The 23,653-nt window shown below is 50.5% G+C and overlaps 1 protein-coding gene across 1 annotated transcript in view; it reads right to left on the bottom strand.

The window, feature by feature from the left end:
• Positions 1 to 9,545, bottom strand: part of PLXNA4 (plexin A4) — a 451,907-nt gene extending 442,362 nt beyond the window's left edge. Inside the window, 1 exon segment of the mRNA XM_032687463.1 lies at positions 9,234 to 9,545. The gene's annotated coding sequence lies outside the window, so the exon portion shown is untranslated.
• Between the last annotated feature and the right edge of the window lie 14,108 nt (positions 9,546 to 23,653).

The following is a 23,653-nucleotide window of genomic DNA, read 5'->3' as shown; positions in this document are numbered from 1 at the left end:
CAGTTGGTGGGATCCAAGGGGACTCCCCCAGTCAGTCCCAAGTCCATGCCACCACTTGGATGACTTCTCTCCAAATGCACATACCCAAGCAGCTGCAGCTGCAGCTCAGGGTGGAGTAAAAGGGATGATAGAAGCAACACACAACCCCCCTAGACCCACATCAACATGGGTGACCCTGCCAAAACACAGCCAGCTTTCCTTTCCCACAGTCAGCTTCCCTCTTTTAGGACAGGAGTAGGGGTTGGCACATGCAGGACATGCAGGGGCATCTCCCACTCCAGCAGGATTCTCCTGCACATCAATACAACAGAGGCAGTCTGGATGTGACCCTACACTAACAACAGCTCTTGCAGGATGGGTTGCAGGACTCTCTGGCACAGTGAGGGATCAGCATTCACCCCCACTCCTACACTGGATCCTCATCCTTCCCTCCACCTCCAACCTGCACTTCCCAGGAAGGCCCCTCATCCCCCTCATCCCTGTTCTTGCATCTCAGGTGTTTTTTCTCTTCCCCACAGGGAGCTCAGCTTCCAAGAAGGAAAATACAAAGCCCAAAGGGATTGACTTCAAGCAATGAAGCAGGCTCTGCAAAGGAAGGTGTTTTATTCCTGCCAGAGGGAGTGCTTTAAAGGGCCTCCTTTTGTTTCCTCAAAGACTGGGGAAGGTGGAGACCTGGGGGAATTCAGGGAACTTCAACGGCCACGCTCTGCAAGCCACAGCAGAGATTCCCCCACGCCCAAGACTTTCCATACCCAGCATCCTGCACTGGTCCAGCCATTCCTGCATCCCTCCCCACCCTGTCCCCCGGGAGAGCATCTGCAAGGACTGCAGGGAGAGCCCAGCCCTGCACCTGCAGCACCTGTGAGGAGGAGCTGAGCCATCCCCTGCAGCTGCACCGACCAGCCCTGAAACTTCACCTCCCAGGTGTTAATTCTGCATCAAGAAAATGTGTTGGTTTCCTTCTTGTTTTTTTTTTCCCTTTTCCTTTTTTTTTTTTTTCTCCCCACTAGGCAATTTCCAGGGAGCCAGGAGGGGGAAGAAGAAAGAACTGCACAGCTAATCCCTGCTGCAGGCAAAGCCAAGCCCTCCCCTGCCCCAGACAAAGAGCGAAAGCAGTTCAATTCCTCCCAGTGGCTCTGGACATCCCTCCATCCTCCCAGCCTTTTGTCCCCACCGAGCCACCCTCTGCAGTGGCTGCAGCATCCTCAGGGCTGCCAGGGTGTGAAGGACAGCAGGAGGGAGGGAGGTTTCCTTGCAGAGCCACCTCTGCAGCACTTCCAGCTTCGAGGGCAAGCCGTGAACCCGGTGGCTCCAGGCAGGGGACCCAGGAATCCGGCTTTACATCCCTCCTGCACTGCCAGCTGTGCATTCCATAACCACTGATGTGTCCTGTATAAATCAGGTCCACTCAGGACCCTCTGCTGCAGCTCCAAGACAGAGCATTGCTCAGCACCCACCTACAGAACATACCACTCCATCCATAGGGAGCAACAGCCCCAAAGCAGGATTTATCTCACACATGGCAGTTGGAAAGTGATGGTGAGGGCAGGCAGGGCAATATTCTGAGCATCACTTGGCCCTGTTTGGCATCTTACAGGCATCCCTGGGGGGATGCCCAGCTCCAGGGGGGCTCAGGCAGAGCAGGACCCGGGCACAGGGAGCACTGGAGGAGCTTCCCTGGCTCCCAGCACAGAGGGACGGATTTGCAGAGGGGAGAGGAGGAACTTCAGCAAACAACAAGGAGCAGCACAGGCAGAGATAAGAGAAGGTATTTACCAGGCAATCACTACAAGGTCCTGTGAATACAGTATTTGTGATGGATGAACAGACATATTATTACAGAACTTAATGCAAACCCTTTGCACCAAATGGTGACACGCGATTACCAGTTTGGAAATAACTAAGCTCATTATAATGAAACGCTTCACTCAAATCCCCCTCCAAAGGACGGATCCGACGAAGGAAGGAACCTGTGACGGGAACATACTGGGGGGATTTGTTTAACCAGATCAGCCTGCTGGGCCAGCACAGCATGGTTGTTTGCCTCCAGCGTGGCTAAAGCCCGGAGTGCTGGAGAGCTTAACCCACCATCCTGCGTGGACAGGGTGGGCAGTGTCCCACACCCAGCTCTGGGGTCTTCTTGGCACGACCAAGAGCTGAAAAGAAGCACCTTTCAATAATAAATAATAATGCTAACTCTGTGTTTCTATAGCAACTCATCACCATAGCAGCTCAGCGCAGGAGGAGAACTCAGAGCTCATCCTGCCGTCTTCAGGGTGACGAGGCAACTGCCCTCCTGGAGGTGGCTTCAGTGGTGGGGCTTTAGTCAAGAATTCACCCTCCAGATTGTCTCTGAGCACTGCCCCTCCCCAGGGAAGCTTTCTGGGAGGGGGCTGGACGCTCTGGAGGGGTGGAGTCAGCGCTCCAGGGGATGATGGGGGTATAACACCTCAAAAGCACCAGGTATGGAGGTCATTACAACCCTCCAAATCAGTCCTGGGATCCAGGGTGGCTGGAAGGAAAGGAGACTGTGGCAGGGGACAGCCCCTCCTCTAGCCAAGAAGGCACCACGAAGGGGAGAGTACAAAGGGTGAGGCACCACAAAACAGAGAAAATGCCCAAAATTAGCCATGCAAATGCCAACCCCCTCCAGCACTTAACGTCTGGGGGTAAGCTTGCAAAACTCCACCTGTTGCTCTGCTTTAGCAAGAAACAGAAATTTGCACTAAACCCCAATAAAAAAGGAGTTTCCCAAAACAGAGCAGAAACTGGTTTTTTTAAGGTAGCACATCAAGCAGAAGTGCCCATCCTAATTTTGGGGGCAGGAGGGGGTGTTTGGGTATTTTTTTCCCCTCATATATTGTTCACTAAATAAAAATCCAAGCAGAGCCTTTGATTGGCTCCACAATGGGTGTGGTTGTATTCCCAGCTCACCTCCTCTGCCCAGCAGGGCTGTGGTGACAGAGCCTTTGCCTTCAGTATAGAACAGTCTCCTGCTTCTGACCACCTCTGAAAGCCTCTTCCCAGTCAGCAGAAGAAGGTGACACTGCCCAGGGGTGGGACAGGGGCCATTAGTGACTATTAGTCACTGCTATTCCTCAGGTTGGTGAGTGAGTTCCCAACCAGAACCTCCCTGGTTTTATCGTCTCACTTACAAAAAGTGAGTCATTTGTAAAGATTAGAGCAAAACAACTGCTAGATGGTGGCTGAAGGGACAGTCACTTCTAGGAGACCACCCCCATTTGATAGATGAGCAAACAAAAAGCCAACAGACCCGTTCAGGGCCATGGGACAGCTCTCCAGCAAATCTGAGACTCCCTTCGGCAGCCCAGGATAAGTTTCCCTAAAGTAAAATAAAGCTGTGTAGCAGCACACCAAGCACTTGCTGTTCCATCAATAGGCAATTGTAAGAGGATACACCTCCTTAGTCTCTAAATGAGTTTCTTTCCAGCACCACATTATAGACAAATCCCCTGTCACAAAAAACAAATAAATCCCTTTTCACGATCAAATATGCTCTAACCAGGTCAAGCAGGGCCACACGCACGCGGCGAATCTGCAAACCTTGTCCCAACTTCCCAGCATGGCCATCTTCCCTTTGGGTCAGGGAAAAGGAGAAAAGAAAAGAGAGAAAGAAAACATTTAATAGAAGGAATGAGGTGGCAATTTCCCAGTTCAGCTGGGAATCCATGTGTGGGTCCTCATGGCTTCTGTCTCAAAGCTGACAAAGCCTGCACTGACACAACACCAGTGCTTGACTTACGAGGGCTTCATCCAGGCAAGATATTTTTAATTTAAATCTTGCTGTAGCTGAGGACGGAGCCATCCAGGCTTTGATTTACTGCTAATTCACTGCTCCCATTCCTATAACTCCCAACTCAAGTCACCAAACAGTTGAACGCCGAGACACTCAAAAGTGAGGCTCTTCCTGAATGAGCGTCAGGGGGCTGCTGGCAACAAGTGCAAGTTCTCATTGAGAAGAAACAGCAAGTATATAAATATTAACCGTCTCCACACAGCCCCTGGGTCGAGCCTCACGTCACTGTTTCACAGGAAAACATTGCTGGGAATAAAACACCTCCACCACTCTCACCTTTCCTCCCTCGTGTGGCGTTTTATGCTCAAGGAGAAACAACACGTGGGTCGTGGTGGCTCATTTCATAAACATTTACATGCCTTTGGTGCAGGGTTGGTTCACCAAGCATCAAGATTTATCCCTCTGGCCCTTCCAGGAGCGGGGAGGAGGGGGAAGTGTGTGATATATATCATGCAAATGCCTGTAATGGAAACCTATCCCATATTATCTGTGTTAGAGCCACACATTCGTCCTGTCAGAAGGACAAGGCAAATTCAAGTGCCAGTCAGCTCCTGGAAATTTATTGCCAATGGCTGGGTGGGAAAGCCCCAGCAGACCACTCGTGTATGGATAATAGAGCTGGAAGGAAACTCAAGAGAGCGGGATGAAAACCAGGAGAGCTGGCAATTTAAGGTCTCCTTTTTGGGTCATCAGTGCAAATCCAGCCACGTTTAGTGGGAGGTTTTGTTTATCCCCACTGCAAAAGAAACCTGGGAATCTCAGCCTCTTGACTTTCACGTCTGGATTTCTGTTTCCCAGCATGAAGTATCTAAGGAACACAGGAAAAGCCTCCCAGTAGCAAAGCCTGGAGTAAAAGAAAGTCACAGAGTCTGCAAATGACCTCTCTCTTTCTAGGGATTCCCCCAGGTAAAGTCAAAGCCACCTGCTGACAGGAGGCATAGTGGAGATGGGGGTTTCAACACAGTCACTCAGGTCTTCAGGCTCTGAGAACTTGGTGCCTTCTACAAACAATTGGAGATGGAAACAGCTGGGAACACTATATTTCAGCAAAAAGCTGGCTTCCCATGTTCCAGGAATCACCTGGCAAGGTTCACATCAGCTGGAGGTGCACAGGCTTGCAGGTGTCTGAAGTGAAGTGGCCATGGGGTTTTCAAACCAAAGGGTGCCTGTTCAAAGCCTTCCCAGCATCTCTAAGGGCTCACAGAGGTTTTTTTAATAAAGGAAAGGGTACAGGGCAGATGCCACCATACCCTGGTTCCTGTTGCAGGGGATGCAGACTTGACACCTCTTCCCTGGGTGGCTGCTCAGCACCTCACAAGGTTCAACCACTGAAGGATGAGTTAAAGTTACAGAGCTCATGCACACGTGAAGAACAAAAAAAACCCAGACAGTTCTTGTGGGATGAGTCAATAAAACCCCAAGGAAGAATGCCAGCCAGAAAATCACCACACACAATGTAGGTATCTCAGCACACCATTTTTGCAATGATCTCTCCATTGCCAAAGGTGATTAAAAGCATTTTGTACCAAATTTTTCAAAGACGCAAGGACCAAGGTTCGTGAGGGCACAGTTGCCCCAGGCCAATCCCCTAACCCGAGATGTTTGTTTGTCCCTGCCCATGGCAAGGGGTTGGAACTAGATGATCTTTAAGGTCTTTTCCAACTCAAACCATTCTATGATATTCTATGATATTTCAAAGAACCCATTTGTCATTTTAATTAAAAAATTCAGTCTCAGAAGTGTCCTGTTGTGACCAAGGACTGCTCTTGGCTGTCGAAGCACAACCTTTAGGGTAGGACAGCACTCCCTGCTCCCACCATCAAACTTGGGGTTCAGTTTGCATTTGGTGGTGATGAGTGAGAATTCCCATCAGTAAATGCAGACTGAGCTTTTTACCTCCCTGTGCCTCGGTTTCCCAACCCAGGGAATGAGAGAACACTTTCCCACTGTTTAAAAATCCTTCAGAGCCTGAGCGAGAAACATCCGGGAGTAATTCTGTGTCATTCTTTTTTTTCTCTCTATTTTTTTTTTTTGGTCACAGGCTCCTTGAGAGCTCAGAGCTAAAGGATATAAAGCACTTCTCACATGAAGACAGTCATGCAGGGAAGCACGCTCATCACTGATGCCCTGCAGTAAGTCAGTGGGTTGCCCAGACTCTCTGCACAGACGGGAAGTCTCGTTGCCTTGGGCGCCTGGAGCGGTTGGTGTCCATTAACTGAGTCTTGCAAGCAAGAAGGAGTAAGAAAGAGCCCTCTGAAGCCTTTAGTCACATTGGTGGGGACCAGAAAGGGCTTTTTATTTGAGCATCAAGCAGTTTGAGGGCTCTACCAAGGGAAACTCATAATCCAAAACACATCTCTGGTTGTAGAGGGGAATTCATGGGCAAGACGTGAGACTTCTTGAGTCCCCTCTGCAAAGGGGTGTTGTGGGGTCTCAGTCTCAGCCATGGGGTCTCAATCTCAGCCATGGGGGACCTCATAAAGGAGTATTGTGAATAATAAATCAGGAGGAGCCAAGTGATTCCCGGGGCAGCACACCAATCTTGCTCGAAAACACGTGTAGGCAGTGCCAAGCCACAAACTTTGGCACCTCTAACTCCGAAACTCAACAGCTCTACCTCCAACACCCTCCCCACGTAGGATCCCAACGCGGAGCACGAGCCCACTGTGCCAGCCGTTCTCAGCTTTGCAAGGAGCTTCTCAGAGCTCCCTTCCAAATGAGAAATTAATTCCTACACGGCGTTAACCCTCAGCACGCCCGAGCACCGTAAGACCTTGTGGAGCTCCTCACCCTGGGGCGTGTGAGAGCGCGAATCAAACCCCGGCGCTGCCAGAGGGAGGTTTGGTTTTACGGCATCGAGGAAATTGGGAGGCAGAAACAAAGCGGTTCGGTAAAAGGAAAAAGATGCAACACAAAAGGGGCTCCGGCGTCCCTCCTCCCCTCCTCAGCCCGCAAAAGTAGAGGATTCGACATGAAACCGGCTCCGGCAGCCCGGTGCCCCCCGGGATTCGGCTTCCAAAGGCGGTTCCTGCCTTCCCGGCGAGGGATCTCAGCCGCTCCCGTGCCTGTGCTCAGCCCTTGGCTTTGCCACATCCACAGGCTTGTCTGGCACCGGGCTGGCTGCGGCGCAGAGAGGGATGCTGGCAGGTGAATGCGTGGGGGAAGGCTCGAATATTTCCTCTCCCTGTGGAGAAGTTCAGCATCTCCCTCTGGATTTGCGAGAGCGCTCATCCCTCCTGCTCGCCAGGTGCTGGGCTGCTCGCTGAGCAGATTTAACACCAGCCCTTGGCGCCTACAAGGCAGTTACAATCATCAAGCAAATGCTTCCCCAACAGCACCGTGACTGATCATCAGCCTGGATTTTAAAACGCCCCGTCTTGGACACAAACACTTAGATCATGCGGCTGTCAGTTATCGCGCATCGTATCGGTGTCGCCGCACGTTTAAGATGGGACAGAAGGAAAAAGCCTTGGGCTGGTCCTTTCCGAAAGGAGACACCCCCACGGAGGATGGGTCTGGGCGCAGGAGGGATGAAAATCCCAGGCTTCCGTGACGGGGCTGGGATTGCATGTTCAAACCTGGCTGCACACGGGAAGCAGACACACATCTGTTGCACCGCTGGAAGCCCGGCTCTGGCGAAGGATCCCGCACACAAACAAACAAGCATACGCTTCCCAGGCAATTCAACCGCAAACAAAACGCTGCTCGCACCCCCTGGATCTTGAGCCAGTGGCTTAGGGGGGAAAAAGCACCTAATCTCGCACTGAGAGGCACACGCCGTAATTAAAATCCCCGAGACGCAAAGGCAGAGCAACCCTCGCTCCGCTGGTCCTGCCCGCTTACGGGTTTCACCGGTTTCTACAAACAAGACCCCGGTGAAACAGAGGACCGATAAAGAAAATAAGTTAGCACGCTCTATGCCTCCCGAAATATTTGTGCAGGGCTGGTGCACGCTCAAGATAAGTCCCTAGAAGGCTGCGAGCGGTTGCATAGGCTGTAAAAATCTCCTGACACCATCATTGTTCCCGTGGAGCAAGAGCATCCCCCAGCAATCTCAGGGGTCCCGATCCAAACCTTCCCTCTGCACCACTCACCCCCACCACCCGGAAAGCCTCAGAACCCGCTCGCTTTCCCCAAAACCTCTCATCCCAGTCATCGCATCCCGGCAGCGGAGGGAAGCCATGGAAAATCAGGTGCGTTCCCAGCGAGCTGTTTGGCGCGGCTGCCCGGCGGCAGGGCTGGGAAGCAAAGCGGGGTGGAAGTTTTACGGGAGAGGAGCACAGCCACACGCTCTCCACCTGGTCCTTTCCATGCAGGCGAGTCCTGAAGGTCCTACATCCGCATCCAGCACCGCGAACGCTGGCTGCATCCCTTCCCGGCACCGGGAGCAGATGGAGCCCCAGGAGGAGGAGGGTTTGCTCTGGGCTGGGGATGGAGCAGCCACATGCAGCCACTACAAATCCAAACAGCACTTTAGCCCTGCTGGGGCTGAGCAAGTGGGTTTGTTTATCTGGGAGGAACTCATCTGCTGCCGGAGTATTAGATTTCCACCAAAACCATGTGCGGCTCGGTGTTTAGATCACTTCTCGCTGTCTACATAATTTAAGGGCATATGTCTGATAAACGCAGAGCATCAATACGCAGGTTTCGGTTGCAGCAACACATGCACCGAGGGAAGGAGGGAGGTTTAGCAGCGCTGACTCCGCAGCCGGGATTTGGGCAGGAAAACTCTCGCAGAAAGGGAAAGGACGGAGGTCTTCCCTTCCCTCCTAGGTGCTCACCACCGGGGGTGGCCCTTGTCCCCATCCCTCGGTCACCCGGGAGGTGTTATCCTCCCCGGGAATAGGGCTCTGCCTCCAGCCCCGTCCAGCCGCAACCTCACCGGGAGCAGGAAAAGTTTGCTAATGCCTCCAGCCCCTCGCCCAAGGAAAGCGCTGGAGCACCGAAGGGGGAAAATACCCCCCGAGGGGAGGAAAATCCACAGCCGGGGTGATGAGGGGGGCTGCGCCGCTGAAGCCGCTACCCCCGGGGAGAAAAGTTGAGCCTTGTGCATGGGGGAAAAAGCCATCGGGGACCCGGGGACGGGGGGACACCGGGCACCGCGTCCCCTGCGCGCTGGGGATGTGGAGGAGGGGGGTTCCCCTCTGCGACCCCCCTTCCCTCCCCAGCATCCTCGCAAGCCGGGCCGGGAGGGGCGGAGGGGCCGTGCCCGAGCCCCCCGGCTCAGCCCGCTGTCCGCCAGCCCCGACCCCCTCCCCAGAACCCGGGGTTGGGGAGCAGCCCTCCCAGGACCCCGCTCCACCGCCGCCAGGTGTGCGGGGCAGGTACCACTGCAGCCCCGCCGGCCCTCCCGGGGCATCCTCCGGGGATCCTCCCGCAGCCCCTGCCGCCCGGGCGGGGCGAGGGGGCTCCTTACCTGGCAGTGCTCCTCGCTTGCTTTGGGTGGGTTTTGGTGTATATATATATATATATATATAATTTTTTTTCTCTTCTCCTTTCCCCCCACTTCAGTCTTCAGAGCAGGCGCCGCATTGACACTGCAGATGGTCTCCGTGTGCGTGTGTGTGTGTGTGCGGTGTGTGTGTGTGTCACTCTCTCCAATCCCAAATACTCCACGGAGGCGGAACACGGAGCCCCTCTCTCCGCACTGGGCAAACCGTGTCTGGCTCGCCCAGAGCCGGGGTGGGGGGGAAGCGCGGGGCGGGGTGGGGGGGGAAACGCAGCTCCAGTTTTCACTCCCCCCCAAATCACCCTTCCCTCTTTCCCTCCCTCCCTCCCTCCCCCAGCCTTCCCTCTCCCCCCCCCCGCCTGTAAATCAGTAAGGAGGGGGGGAGCCAGGCAGCGGAGCAGGCAGGCGGGGTGCAGGCAGGCGGGCTGCAGGCAGGGGATGCGCTACGGGGCCATGCCCAGCTCGGCGCCCGGCACCGCGGCCTCCCGCCCGCCGGGGAGGGCTCGCACTGCGGCTGTCTCGCCAGCCCTTCCTCCCCAGCCCTCCTCCTCGCCAATGGTGGCTGCTGCGGGAGCGGGCTTGGACACCCAGGCTCTTTTGCCAGCGCAGGCACACACCCCTCTTCCCCCCCACCCCCAAAAAAATAAATAAAAAAATTAAAAAAAAAGCCGGAGAGGTGTGGAAGTGCGGCGGCAACGCCAGCCCATACACCAGGGAAGGATATAAAAAATGACAATAATAATAATAAAAAAATTAAAGCGGTAATAAAATCCCTTTCTATCCTTTTTCTCTTTCTTTCTTTTTTTTTTTTTTTATCTTTGCAGAGAGAGTGGCCGGTTGCTCCTCCTTTTCTCCAGCCACCCACCTCTGGGAGAGAGGAGAAGGCGGAGGAGCGCAGGTTGTCTCTGGAGGGGGGTCCCCCGAGCGGCTTTTCGTCGTCCTAAAGTTTGCAGGGGATGGGGAAAGGGATGGGGACGGGGAGGGGAGCGGGGCCGCCTCCCCGGGCTGCCACCGCCGCCGCCGCTCTCCCACGGCTGGAACTCCGGCTGCCTGGATTCCTCCTCCTGTGCCTTCCCTCGCTCCTACTCACTACTGACACCTAGGATCTCCAGCCTGATTGGGCTAATTGGGAAACGTCTCTGCCCAAAAAGAAAAAAAAAAAAAAAAGAAAAGAAAGAATAAAACCCAAAACCCACTCAAGGTGCTGCTTCCCCCTATTCCTTCGCCGGAAAAGCCCTTCCCGGCCCTGGCATCTGTTTTCCCTTCCCTCTCCAGCCTGTGCCCCGCTGCTCTCCTCCGGCTTGGACACACCGAGGAGGAGGCGGATCAGAGCGGGCGTGGGGAGGCTCAGAGGAAGATCAATCTCTCAGCCTGGGTGAGCAGTAATCCTGGAGAGCGGCTGCAAGCTGCTCCGCTCGCCGGGGCTTCCTTTAATTCCCGGCAGCCGCAGGAATAATGGTATTTTTTTAAAAGCTGTTAGCGCTTCCTGCCTGAGTTTGGTGTCCGGCAGCTGCCCCACGGAGCAGATCCCGCTCCACAAGTTCATTCCCACCGTGCAGAGACCTGATGTCCTCTCTGCAGGTAATATCCGAGCCCTCCTCCGGCCAAAAGCGGAGCAGACAGCAGATGGTGGGGAGGAAGGGGATGCTCTCAGGGTGTTGATGGCAGCACGAAGCAACAGGGCTGCTTCCCCTGGGAGCTCTGGTGCCACGAGGATGGGCACCTTGAGCAGGTCTAGGGAAGAGTGTAAGTGAAGACATTCTTTTCAGAAGTGTTGGCCCATCAGGACAGGAAGGGGAAAACTCTGGGGGTGATCCTACAGCTTCCCTCTCCCCAGTAGAAGGCACCCAGCAGGGATGCAAGGGGTGGCTGGTGAAGAGGGTCCCACCACTCGTGGCAATCAATAGCCATGATCAGAGGCAGGGATTGTCCCTCTGGAGGCAGGAATTGCCTCTCCGGGGCAGCTTGTACAGCACCAGGCACAGCAGGACTCCCCTCCTCCCCGCAGCCTCTCCCATTCACAGAAAATCAGGCTTAATCCGAGCTTTGTATTTTTAATTATCTTAAATTTATGCCACGAAACACGGGGGCCGGGGGCTGTCTATTTGCATCCTCCAAGATATTTATTTTTAAACAATATCATGTTTTCCTTAAAACAAGTTTTATCTCCCGGGCTCGTGCCTGAGCGCGTGTGTGTTTTGCCTGAGCTCTGTTTTACATTTCCTGATGGATGGATGGGGATTCAGAGCCCTTTTTTTTTAAGGTGGTGCATAAAATGTATTTATTATTCTTTATCTCCTGCCTCTTGCAAGGAGTCATTTGTTTTCATTCAGAGAAATGAACACTATGTGAAGCCTGAAGAGTAATAACACAGCAAAACGACAATGGAAGAGCGAGACAGAAATCTGAGAGATACAGTGGCAGGTTAGTAACCTCTAAAGATCACTTCAGCTGTAAGCAATACAGTATTATTTAATGTCCAGTCTGGCTTGCAGCTCCATTTAATAAAGACATATGAAAATCTCTGGGAAATTTGGTCTTCCCTTTAAAACCAGGCTGTTCCGCTAAACAGGGATAATCTGGATATGCCGAGATTACTTCCCGCTATCTGGTGGGAAGGAAGAAATTAAGACGAGTTCTTTCTGCTTCTTAAGACAATGGCATGAGTCAATATATGCCTGTGCTGTTTGGGTTCATGAAGGAGTGAGTGACAAATGGGACTTTATTTATAGGCCTTTTCATGAACTGGGTAGCGGGGGCGGAAAAGGGTTAGGGCTGGAAAACCCAAATGACCTCCCCTGACCCGTGAATAACTGCAGTAAAAAGGCCCAAGGACAAGGAGGGTTCAGGCTCACCCTGTTGTCATCAAGTGGATATTTTCCCCCCCCAGGTCACAGCAAAAAATCAGGGAGAGAACCTGGGCACCCCCACTCCTCCATTCCCGGGGGAAAACCCACCAAACAGCACCAAAGCTGCTCTCAGCATCCTCTGGGAAGAGGCAAAATCATGTTGTCTCCATCCAAAGAGCCTGATTTCCCTCCTGCTGCCCCAAAACACCCTCCATTGCTCATGAAGTCCTGGATGCCAACAGCATCTCCACATCCCTCTGCAGTTCCTCCCTCTCCAGCAAGCAGGAGAGGTTTGCAGGCAGCAAACACACACACATCCTTTCATTTCATGCCTTATTACCTCAGCCACACACAGGGATCACTCCCATCAGCACCTAAAGAACAGAAAACACCTATTCTTTCCGAGGATATACATCTGTACACTTTGAGACTCCAATAACAAAGCAGAGGAGCTAATTTAAAGAAAGAAGAACTCAAAAAAAAAAAAAAAAAGAGAGAGAGAAGCAAGAATCTAAATTGGGTTGTTGGGGATTTTATTATCATTATTTTGCCCCGCCATTTTACAAGTTTGTTAAACCAACACGGTGTTTAAGTTGCTGAAAGCCGGAGCTGGTTGCTAAAATCTCCGGGCTTGGGCGAGCGCAGCCACCGCTAAAACCCAACATCGCAGCGCCACCTGCAGCGACCGCGCTTGGTGGCAGCTCCAAAATCCCACAAACCCGGTGAAACCTTAAAAAAAACAACAAAAAAAACAAAACAAACAACTCGGGGAGAGGGCTGCTAACTTATAATTTTGTTCCTCTAGGTCTCTTTTTCACCCCTTCTGCCATCCAGTGTTTCAGGTCCTTCCAACTCCCCCTCTTTTGACGCACGAAAGAAAACTGTCCCCTCCTGGGGAGCTGTCACCGTCTCCGCCGCTGACAAAGAATGTCTTTATCATGCTGGTGGAGGGGGAAAATTCATTGCGAGCCGGTTTAAAGCTCGTCCAGGGCTCTGCGTTGTCGCTGTGACATCCCCGGGGAGGGAAAGGGTGAGCTCAGTTCTTGGTCTGGGTTCTGGCTGCCGGGGGTGTCACACTGTAAGATTTTGGCAGCTTTACCAGCTTCAGGAAGGGTTGTCTACAGAAAATGAGACAGAAATGCTGTCAAAAAAATGTAAGAGAAGTTCCCAGGGAAGAGGATTGTGTCACTTGGTCACCTGGCCACTGCCTTCCCCTCTGTAGCATCTTTGCAGCCAATTTCTAACGAGGGGTAGAGAAAAAGCCCTTGAGAGGGTCCATCTCTGCCACTCTCCATTTGTGCTTTGTCCAATATATCTTTGGAGTCTCAGGGGTTTGCACATTGGTTTATTTGAGAAACCCAGGGTGTCCTGGCACGGAGCAGAGCTGTGCAAGGTGCCCTTTCTCCTGCCACTGATTTGCTGCACAGCCTCAGGCAACTCCCTTAACTTCCCTGCCAGTCCTTGCAGGGACGATGTTTTTGGCAGGTTTCTTAGTAGGCCATTTATTAAATAACATTTTTCTCAGTTATCTAACGCCTGCCCCTTCTCAGCAGACACAGCACAGTGTCAAACAGAGGTGAGGTTTGCCTTCTTTTTTTAACCCCACCTGTTTGGGTTTTTTGTGGGGAAGCAAAACCTCCTTTCACACTGTCCCAGCAACTCACAGAAGCCTCACAGCCCCTCCAAGGGCACCCCACCCCCCACCTCCCCTACCCCCCTACTCCCCCTTTCCTGTCCCCCCTCTCCAGAGCTCTTCCCATCGAGTGTGCTCCAGTCCATGTCAGCACCTGGATTCAGACACTAGTTCACCAACCTCAGCTGAGTTACAGGAGGACTTCCAGAGTTATTCAGCTCAAATTTCCTCTCTTTGCTGCAATTTCATCACTTTTTTCTCCCTTCTCTGTCCGTTCCCATCTCCACGTCACCAGCAAGGTGCCATGGCAGGTGGAGCCTGTCTTTCCAAGTAGACCAAGGGATAAGAAGGATGCTCATCCCACATCCCTCGTCCACCCAGAGGGGGATTTATGATGTACTGAGGCCGACAGCATCATCTGCACATCTTCCCAACCCACCCACCCTCTCCTTGTCCCAGGCCCCCCCCTCCCCGCCAACTCCGGAGCCCTCCCTCCACTCACCCTCTGCCCTCCCCCTGGAAACTCCCCAGGGAACGATTTTTCTCCTTCTCCCTTCAAATATTTGCCGACCATTATCGCCGGCGGTCACACCCAGGCTGTCGTTAGTCCAAACAAAACAGAAGGGGGATGGACACGGGAGAGGGGCAGATGGACGGGGGCAGGGTGAGATGGGAGCCAGGGGAGCAGTCAGCCCGTAATGATAAGGGGAGTATAAAACACAGGCTGGGGCTGTCGAATTAAATGAGGGGACGCCTGAGAGGGGCTACTTTAAACGGCAGGAGACGAGTGAAAGGGAGTAATATTGGGAGCAGGCAGGTGGAATGATAAGATACAACCGGGGAAAGTCAGACAATTTCATTGTTTTTTTCATTTTGGAGGACAATACCAATAAGAAGAGCAATCAATCCCTGCTCCCGAGGGCTGGAGAGCACTGGGGGGGGGGGGGAGATAAGGAGTGGGGAGGTTTTGGGAGTGGAGGGATGAGATGGAGAAATGGGCAGAAAGGCAGAGGAAAGCAGGGCAGGGACACACAGGAGGAGTGTCCCTGGAGTCTGGAAGGTGAGAGGGGAAGGCTGGATGCCAACACTGAGGGCACATGGCATTGAAAACGGCTGCTGGTTCAGCTAAGGAGAAGCAATGCTCAAATCAGAAGAAATCCAGAAGAAAACAGGACATCCTAAAGAGAGGAATCCAGAGATTAGGGCTTTAATTTGGGATTTCAGAACCTGGGTCAGACTTGCTGCTGTGATGCAGCTCCTGGGGATGCTCCAGTGGGTACCACAAATGCAGGAGACAGGATGGGAGCCAGGCTAGAGATTTTCCCAGGATGACCCAGCCCTGCCCAGCCCTTGCAGTTGGTAATAATCTAGAAAGGTATTTTAGGAAGTTTTGCCTCCCTCAGACGTTGGGAAAAGGATATGCAAAATACACTTCACAGCCTACAAAATCTCACAGCTAATTGTGGACGTCACTCGTGGCTCCTCAATAGGGATATTTATAAAGCCTCTTTCCCACGTAGCTTTGGCATTTTCTCACTCAGGGAACATCCACCCAGCCACCCACCCAAAAACTTTCAGGGCTCAAATCATCTCACTGCCTGTCAAACTGCCCCAAATCAGCAGTGGGCCCAGGCAGCACGGTGAAAGGTTTGTTTTGTCAGAACACCAGGCTCAAAGAAAATAACTGAAAATTATACAAACCAAGCCCAACATTTGTGATTTTTTTTTGTTGCTGCAATTCATGACTTTTAAGCCAATTGTATGGGGATAGGAGGGAGGAGGAGGGGGGGGAAGGCTAGCCCATATTTTTAGCATGTGGGGTTGGCAGCACGCAGAGTTACCCACTTAGTGAACGTGGGAGACAGAGAGGGGAGAAGCATAAGCTCATCTTGGGATGCTGTGGGAACCCCAGTGAAGAATAGCTATTCTTATATGTGCTCCATCACCATGGTATCAGAGAGGAAGAACAGAAGGAGAAATGACAGAAAACAGGGGGGAGTGGAGCAGGGTGACTGAAGACATAAATGGGAAGGGGAAGAGAAAGACATTTCCCTGATGAACAAGATCACTTGTTAAGTAGTTGGTGCACAGTCACACCAGTACCCTGGGATTACAAACTGGGCCCTTTAAAAAGCTCCCCTTAACATGCTCCCATATTCCCAAGAGTGTGTCCTCTCTCTAAGGCTGAAGTGAAGCTTGTTCAGCCAGCCCTCCCTAGAAGCTTAAAAAAACCCATATATACACACGTATAACAACAGACCAGCTACCTTCTCCACTTTGTTTACTGGTAGGACCTATACAAAATGCACTGACTTGCTCTCCTGTTACTCTGTGCTGGGTGGATCCACCTGTGGTTAAAACTGGCTGTGCAAGAGAACAGCTTTGAAGACCTGTGACCCCTTTGCAGAGCTATAAACTGATGGTGCAGCACCTCAAGAGTACAAATTCCAACTTTTTTTCCCCCTCTAAACCCAATTTTTTAGCTCTTTCCACCACTGAGTGGTTACAAATTGCCAAGCAAATCAAGATAATGGTCTGGAGTTCAGCCTTTGACTATGGCCACTGAGGATGTTTGGAGCCACCACCCACAGTCACATAACCAAAATCTGGGACAAGAGGCTTCCCCTCTGTAGGGGAACACCCTCAGAATTTCTATATTATTCCTGTGGATATTCCCATCACCAGCAACTTAATTTGTCTCCAAATCATGCTGAGATCTCCACCTCTCTGCTTCCTCCACTTCCCAACCTCATGGGAAGAGCTCCTTCATTCAGGGACAGCAAAAGGGGCAATGACTGACCTTTCTCACACTCATGATTATTTTGGTTATTCTCTACCACCCAAACCATCGTGTGCTCCTCTGGGGGAGTCTGTCCATCCCAAACTCCTCCCAGGTGGTGTCAAGTCTCTTCTCCCAGGCCACCAGCAGTAGGACAAGAGGGCTCAGTCTCAAGCTGTGCCAGAGGAGGTTTAGGTTGGACATCAGGAAGAAATTCTTCACAGAGAGAGTGCTCAGCCATTGGAATGGGCTGCCCAGGGAGGGGGTGGAGTCACCATCCCTGGAGGTTTTTAAGGACAGACTGGATGTGGCATCAGCGCACGGGGTGGGAACCACAGTGGAGTTGGAGCGAGGGTTGGGCTGGATGATCTCGGAGGGCTTTTCCAACCCGGTGGATTCTGTGACTCTGTGATTCTGTGATTCATATTTTGGATCATCTGCAACACCTACTTCCCTCCCATTTCTCTTTCCACCCAGACCAAGCTCTCTGGCTGCAGGGTTACCTCACATCATGAAGTTGCTCAGCACTTCAGTCAAAGCCTCTGAACAAAATAACTCAGCATTGTCTCTTTAAACCCACATCACCTCGTGCAGCTCCTGGCCCCCATGTCTCCATTAGGGCCTGTGAATTAAGCAGCTCCACTCCTCTCTTTGAAGCCATTTGACTCCTCACCCAACAACCAGGAAGCAGCATCCCTTCCCCTCCCCCCCCACCTCCTGACACCTTTGGACAAATCCTCACTGAAGGAAGAACAGCTGCTGGAGGTGTGAGCTGGCCATGCACATTGTAACCCTTTATTATCTGGGGACCCCCACTCAAATGTACAGAGAGATAATGTTAATGGAATGATGCATTTGGTCTGATCTGGAGCTGTCTCAGAAAGATAAATGCCGAGGCAAAGCAGAAGCATTTAATCAAAAATAAACTACCTCAATATGTTGTGTATTATTATTTTTTTTTCCTCCTAAAGAAGCAAAGCTTGGTCCTGTCACGGCATGTTATTTTGCCAGCATTATCTCTGTTATTTCTAAATAATTCCATTTAGTGCTGGTGATGGGTAGGAGGGCTGAGATACAAAATCAAATTAATTAGAGTGACCCAACAAACTCATGTTTGCATTGCGAGATGCAACATGGCAGCAAATCTAGCTGAGAACAAATTGCATTCCAATTAATTTAAGGGAAAAATAATTTGGGGCATATCAGGTTTATTTAGGATCAATTTTAATAAGCTAAAATAAAGTCAAGGCAGTGGGTGATGCCATCAGCCAGTCAAAAGCCAACTTTGATAGAGGTTTATACAGCTGAATGACAGTTACTTTCAAAGCCTTTATTAGAAAGCTGGGGTTTTTTTGGAGTGGTTGGGACAATTAAAAGAGCACCTTGATTACAGCCTCTGGAAATATTAGTAATGAATAAATTATCCAGCAGGTTTGACCCTCCCTTCCTTCACATCATTTCCAAATAATTGAATTCCCTGCATATTTCAGACATTGCTTTCAGCTCACCTGCAGAGGAGATGAGTGGATCCAGTTGACTGGTGAGCAGTGCTGCATGTTCTGATAGACCAGGTTTTGGGGGGCTTTGAGGGTGGGGGTTCCAAAACAAGGTTTTATTTTGCAAGTGTTTTTGACATGTTCCTGACCCAGTGTTCCTGCACAGGTCTTTTCCCAACCTTAATGATTCTATGATTCCATTGCAAACAGCAGCACCAGATCCTGGATGTGTAAGTCTTCATGGCCAGAGAGGATTTGGATGTCTTTGGCCACCTCCCACCTGCATCCCAGAACATCAGGAATAGACTCACGATGGGTTAAATCATCAGGAGAGATTAAAGAACATCAGATGGGCCTCAGCTGAAAGAGGCAAAGCCATGGGGAGCCTCAGGTGGGATTATGGACCTACTTAGGATGTTCTGCTCTGCTCCAGTCCAGGACTTCTCACTGAGACTGGAAGCACCTGGTACAGGAGCTCACTCCAGAGGGAATTTGATGAGGATCATCTCCAGAGCAGCAGTTCTGGAACACACAGGACTGCAGGCAGCATTCCCAGCCCTGCCTTCACTCACCACAGGAGTGATAGAATGGACCAGGACAGAACCACAGATAAAAATCAGGGAATCACAGAATGGTTTGGGTTGGAAGAGACCTTAAATACCATCTCATTCCACTCCCCTACCATGGGCAGGGACACCTTCCACTAGCCCGGGTAGTTATTAATCACAGTTCCCCTGTGCTACACTTGCTGTACCAAAAATACCATTTCCTCCAGGACACAAGCCCCAGTGCTCAGGGCTTGTCCCACCAGGACATTTTTCTTAGTGTGATTTAAATGTTGCTTTCCCATTATCAGAGAGATCAGTGTCTGATGGCCAATATTTGGAGGTACCTGTCTCTCCCCACTGAAGCCAAATGAGCATGAGATTGCCATCAGTACATGCCAGGCCACGAGACAGTCTAGAAATTTAAAGGCCTCTCGGTGATTTATGGCTCTTTAATCAAGGGCTTTTAATATTTAATTACAAAGCTACAGGAGTTGTCTTTATTTCTGAAAAATCTGTTTGGGGGGAATTGGGGAACGAAACTTGACACGTTCTGCCCATCCTGGGACCACAGAGCAGAGGGAGAGAAGGTGGGCAACGGGAGAAATAAAACACAGCTTTTTCCTCGTGGCTTTAAGATCCTGCAGTAATTTAAGGTGATAAATTAGCCTTCATTATTCTCAAGGAGCTTGAGAAACCATGAAAGACTCATCAGAGGATCATGCTAAAGATGCAACAAGCAGTCTTGCAGAGAAAATGTCCTACCCAGCACAAAAGATGGTCAAATGTAGAAAATTGATCAAGGCCAAGTCTATCCTACTCCCATCCTTCCTGTGGCCCCTTGTGATGTCCACTGAGAGGTGGGAGAGGGTTCTCCAAATTCCTGCTGTGGCTGGGAAGGGGGAGTGCTTGGATTTGGGACACCTGCAGCAAGGTGGTAACACTGGTACCCAGCTCAGGCATCACCCCCCTGCAGATACCTCTCAGCCAACACTCAGGGGCTGCCATGCCTTGGATAAATGCCTGAATATTCCCTAAAAGGCTAGAAAGGACTCTTTTTTTTTTTTTTCTCTTTTTTTTTTTTTTTTTCTGAGCACCAAAGGAGGCTTTGAGGTGAGTATCTTAAACATAAACATCTCCAGTTAAATGAGATGAATCCTGCCCTGTGACTGGTGTAGCAGAAGAAAAATGACCCTGTGAGGTTCTTGCTGGGACACCTTGCTCGTGGTTCCTGCTCAGTGAACATTTTGTGGTGTCTAAAGAGCAGAAAAGCAGGAAAAACAGAGTCTCTCCCCATACCCCGAGCAGGTGGTCCATGAACTCAAGTCTCTCACAGCCACAGGCTGAAAAACTACTTCTGCCCTTGCCAAAACAGCCTGGGAAGAAATTGCATTATTTTTTTCCTGACAATTTTATTTTATGCCTGAAATAAAAGCAATTGCCAGCTTAATGTCATTTGTATGCTGGGTGGTGGAGGTGGATCTGGGCATCAGGAGGGCTCAGCTTTGCCCTGGCAGGCTGGTGACCTTCAGATGGGAGCATATCCCTACTTCCACTGCTTCTCTTCTCAAGTTTTGACTTAATTTTGGAGCTGTTTGCATCCAGGGCTGCCTCTCATTAGTATGTGGGTGCTGCCTGCCACATCAGAGATGTGATCTTGCTTGTGGCCTCTGCAGCTCCTCTAGTACAAATAATAATTTCCATCCCATCTATTCTTTTGTTTGCTACCGATCTATATTAAACAGTTGGTGATGACTACATTTATGGGTGATTATTGCACTTATGCTGTGTTAAATCTAAATGTTTGTTTGTCTTTATGTGGTCTCCGTGTGTGTGTTTGCCCAGTTTTGACTTTATGTATTGCAGAGTTCCTTAATTATGAAATCGATAAATTTTTTAATTGTGACTCTCTGCACAGACAGAAACCCACACACTGCCCGTGGCTGTTTGTGACAGTGATTCTTGTCTTGGGCTTGTGGCAGAACACAAAACTCTTCTACAGGAACAAACAGATTTTTTTAGTTTGTTTGGTGTTTTTTGTGCTGGTAGCAACCAGTTCTTTGTTAGCTGGCTCGTCCTCTAGTTCTTATCGAAGCCTTCCTCCTGCAAGCTGTTCTCATCTCCCTGGAGGCTTGTGGACTTCCATGAAAGGCATGACCAGTAAAGGTCAGTGCCCAGTGGTGCCTGTGGAATCAAAAAGCTTGGAGAGAGGGGTTCAGTGCCCAGCCTGGCCATGGGTGCCTCTTGTTTCACAGGCCACTGACAAGGATTCATTCCAGACCTTAAGTAGCTCCGGTTTGCTCAGTAATTAATTTCTTAATATCCCATCTATCCCTGCCCTCTGGCACTGGGAAGCCGTTTCCCTTGTCCTGTCACTCCATGCCTTGTCCCAAGTCCCTTTCCAGCTCTCCTGGAGCCCTTTAGGGACTCTCAGGTCTCCCTGGAGCCTTCCCTTCTCCAGGTGAACATTCCCAGCTCTCCCAGCCTGGCTCCAGAGCAGAGGGGCTCCAGCCCTCAGAGCATCTCCATGGCCTCCTCTGGACTCTCTCCAGCAGCTCCATACCCTGATGTTGGACCCTACAGCTGGATTCCATGTGGGATCTCACCAGAGCAAAGCAGAGGTGCAGGATCCCCCCCTTTCCTTACTGCCCCCACTGTGGGATCAGCCCACAGGGGGGGTTTGGGCTGTCAGTGCACAGGGCTGGGTCATGTGGAGTTGCACGAAGGAATTAGGTTTAGCTGAGCATCAAACCCATCTCTCCCTCATTCTGGGAACAACACACAACACCCAAAACACCCACTTGCTTGATTTAGGCTCTGCTCCCACTCCCGTTTCCCCGTGGCTGTGCCTCAGCTTCCCCTGTGGGGTTGTAGTAACACGGGAGCACGTCACAATCATCAGCATTTCTCCCACTCCCAAGAGTCCTGAAGCTCCTCCAGACAATTAAAACCTGTGAATTGACAAATCCATCAGCCAGTGCCCACTGCCCAGCACTTGGTGCTGCCTGTCATTGATGAGGAGCTGCAAACCTCCCACGAAGCAGGAGCTGTAGCCACTCATGTAAACACGAGCTAATCAGCAACCAGCATTAGAGAAGTGTACTCAGGTGGTGACCCCAATTTCTTTTATTTCAGCCCGTATTTCTCAAGCAGCAGCAGCTCAGAGCAGCTCTCACTCTCTCTTTCTTTGCCACTTACATCTAATTAGGAATCCATGCCAGCAACGAGCTGAAGCATCTGTAATTAAAGCAAACCACAGTTCACTGAGGTGGCTGAGTGTGGCAATTTTTGGCATGGCTGGAGGCCAAGGGTTTGGTGGGAAACAACCACAAAGCCTCTTACTGTGTTCAAACTGCTGCTGGGAGTCCTAGAAATGCACATCAGTGGGGGCACACACTCCTTCCCAAAGTGTTGCCCAAAGGATGGGTCTGGAAGGGTTAGTCATGCCACAGCCAGGATTTTGGTTAAGCCCTGTGCATGGGCTTAACCAAACTGCCAGTCAGCCTCAAGCCCGGCATCTTTAGCTTTGCAATTCTATTTTACCACCATTTTGTGGGTAAAAATGAGGAAGGAAAGCAGAGCCGTGTTAACACACAGTGTTAACTCTCCCTAAAAATGTGATATTTACCCCTGTACAGGAGTATTCTCTGTCAGTACAGGTAAATTCACCCCTCCCATATAGTTAATAATTACAATATGATGTTTGGGGATGTTCACATCTGGAATCAACCTGGACCACTGATTTAATTTTCAAAATCCCCATCTTTAAGCACGCTGATTCCACCCCCAGAAAACACCAACACAAACATGTTAAATCTCGTGCAGACTGGCCTGAGATTGGACAGATGATTCACAGAATTGTTCAAAAGGGGGAAAAAGATCACTTCCCTTAGCCAAAATCTATTTGGTATCACTACACAGCTCTCACTCTCTCCGGCACCAACCTGAAATTACCTTTCTCACGTTAAATCAGGAATAGCGAGGGGTTCTAATCCTGGCGCTTGGGTGAGCTGAAAACCAGGGAGAAAGAATTCCAGATCCAATTGCAATTCCGAGGGAAACGTAGGAGCATAATTGGCATCCGAAAGCAGCCTGTGGATGTAAGTCCCTGCTCGGAGCCAAAGGCAGGAGTCAGGTGTTTCCAGGTCCCCCTGGTCCCACGTGGTCAGAAATGTAATATTACGACTCATTGGAAAACCTCAATTTTGTTACAGCATTAAAACACCAGTGGCAGAGGCATCCCAGGGACTGGGTAATTTGAAAAAGACACATTCCAGCAATTACCTTTTTTTTTGTCCCCCTCCCTTTGAAATAAAAGCTGATCTTAATGGTTTCAATTATTTTTCGTCCAGTTGCTGCCCTAGGATGGTGCGGAGTTTTAAGTATGGGCAGGAAATAATTTCCAAGGGGACGTTAAATGTATGTTTATGGAGTAAAATATGTATAAATTCAGACCACAAGAAATGGACTGCAAAGCATTTTATGGAGCTAATTCCATCAGGGGAGGGAAGGAGCCCACAGGTTCACTCGCACAGTTTGTAGGGTCAGTGCAATCCCTCACTGGGAATTATTTGCTTCTAAATAACTGTTGCCTGACTATTTTTCTGAAGCAAATCCTGAGTCTTCCAGGTGGAAACTGATACTGGGCTAAAAGCTTCCCTGTGCATAGCCTGCTTTCCCTCACCCAGAGAGGAAATGTGGCCTCCTGAACGTGAAACCAGAATCCAGGAGCTCCAATATTCTTGGTACTGGAAGATGTCTGGAGCTACAAGTCTGCTGGGTGATATTGGGAAAGACTGTTCCAGCTCCAGCCTGCCTCCTCCTGCGAGAGCTGCGAGGAAATGTTTCACATAACTCAACCCACACTGTTTTAAGAAGTCAACCCAGGAAGATATTTGAGGTTTTGATAGTTTTCCAAAGGCAAGGTAGGGTTTTTTTTATTTTGTTTTTTTTTATTTTTTTTTTATTATTTTTTTTATTTTTTTTTTTTTTTTTTTTTTTTTTTTTTCCCTAAATCTGAAAGATGTCTCCTGGGACAGGAAGATGACTTCCAAGCTGGTTCTTACACCATTTATGCTCCATGTG

Source organism: Chiroxiphia lanceolata, chromosome 5 (genome assembly GCF_009829145.1).
Source record: "Chiroxiphia lanceolata isolate bChiLan1 chromosome 5, bChiLan1.pri, whole genome shotgun sequence".
Taxonomy (NCBI): Eukaryota; Metazoa; Chordata; class Aves; order Passeriformes; family Pipridae; genus Chiroxiphia; species Chiroxiphia lanceolata.
Note: the sequence above shows the minus strand (reverse complement) of the source record. Positions and strands in the feature narration are given on the sequence as shown.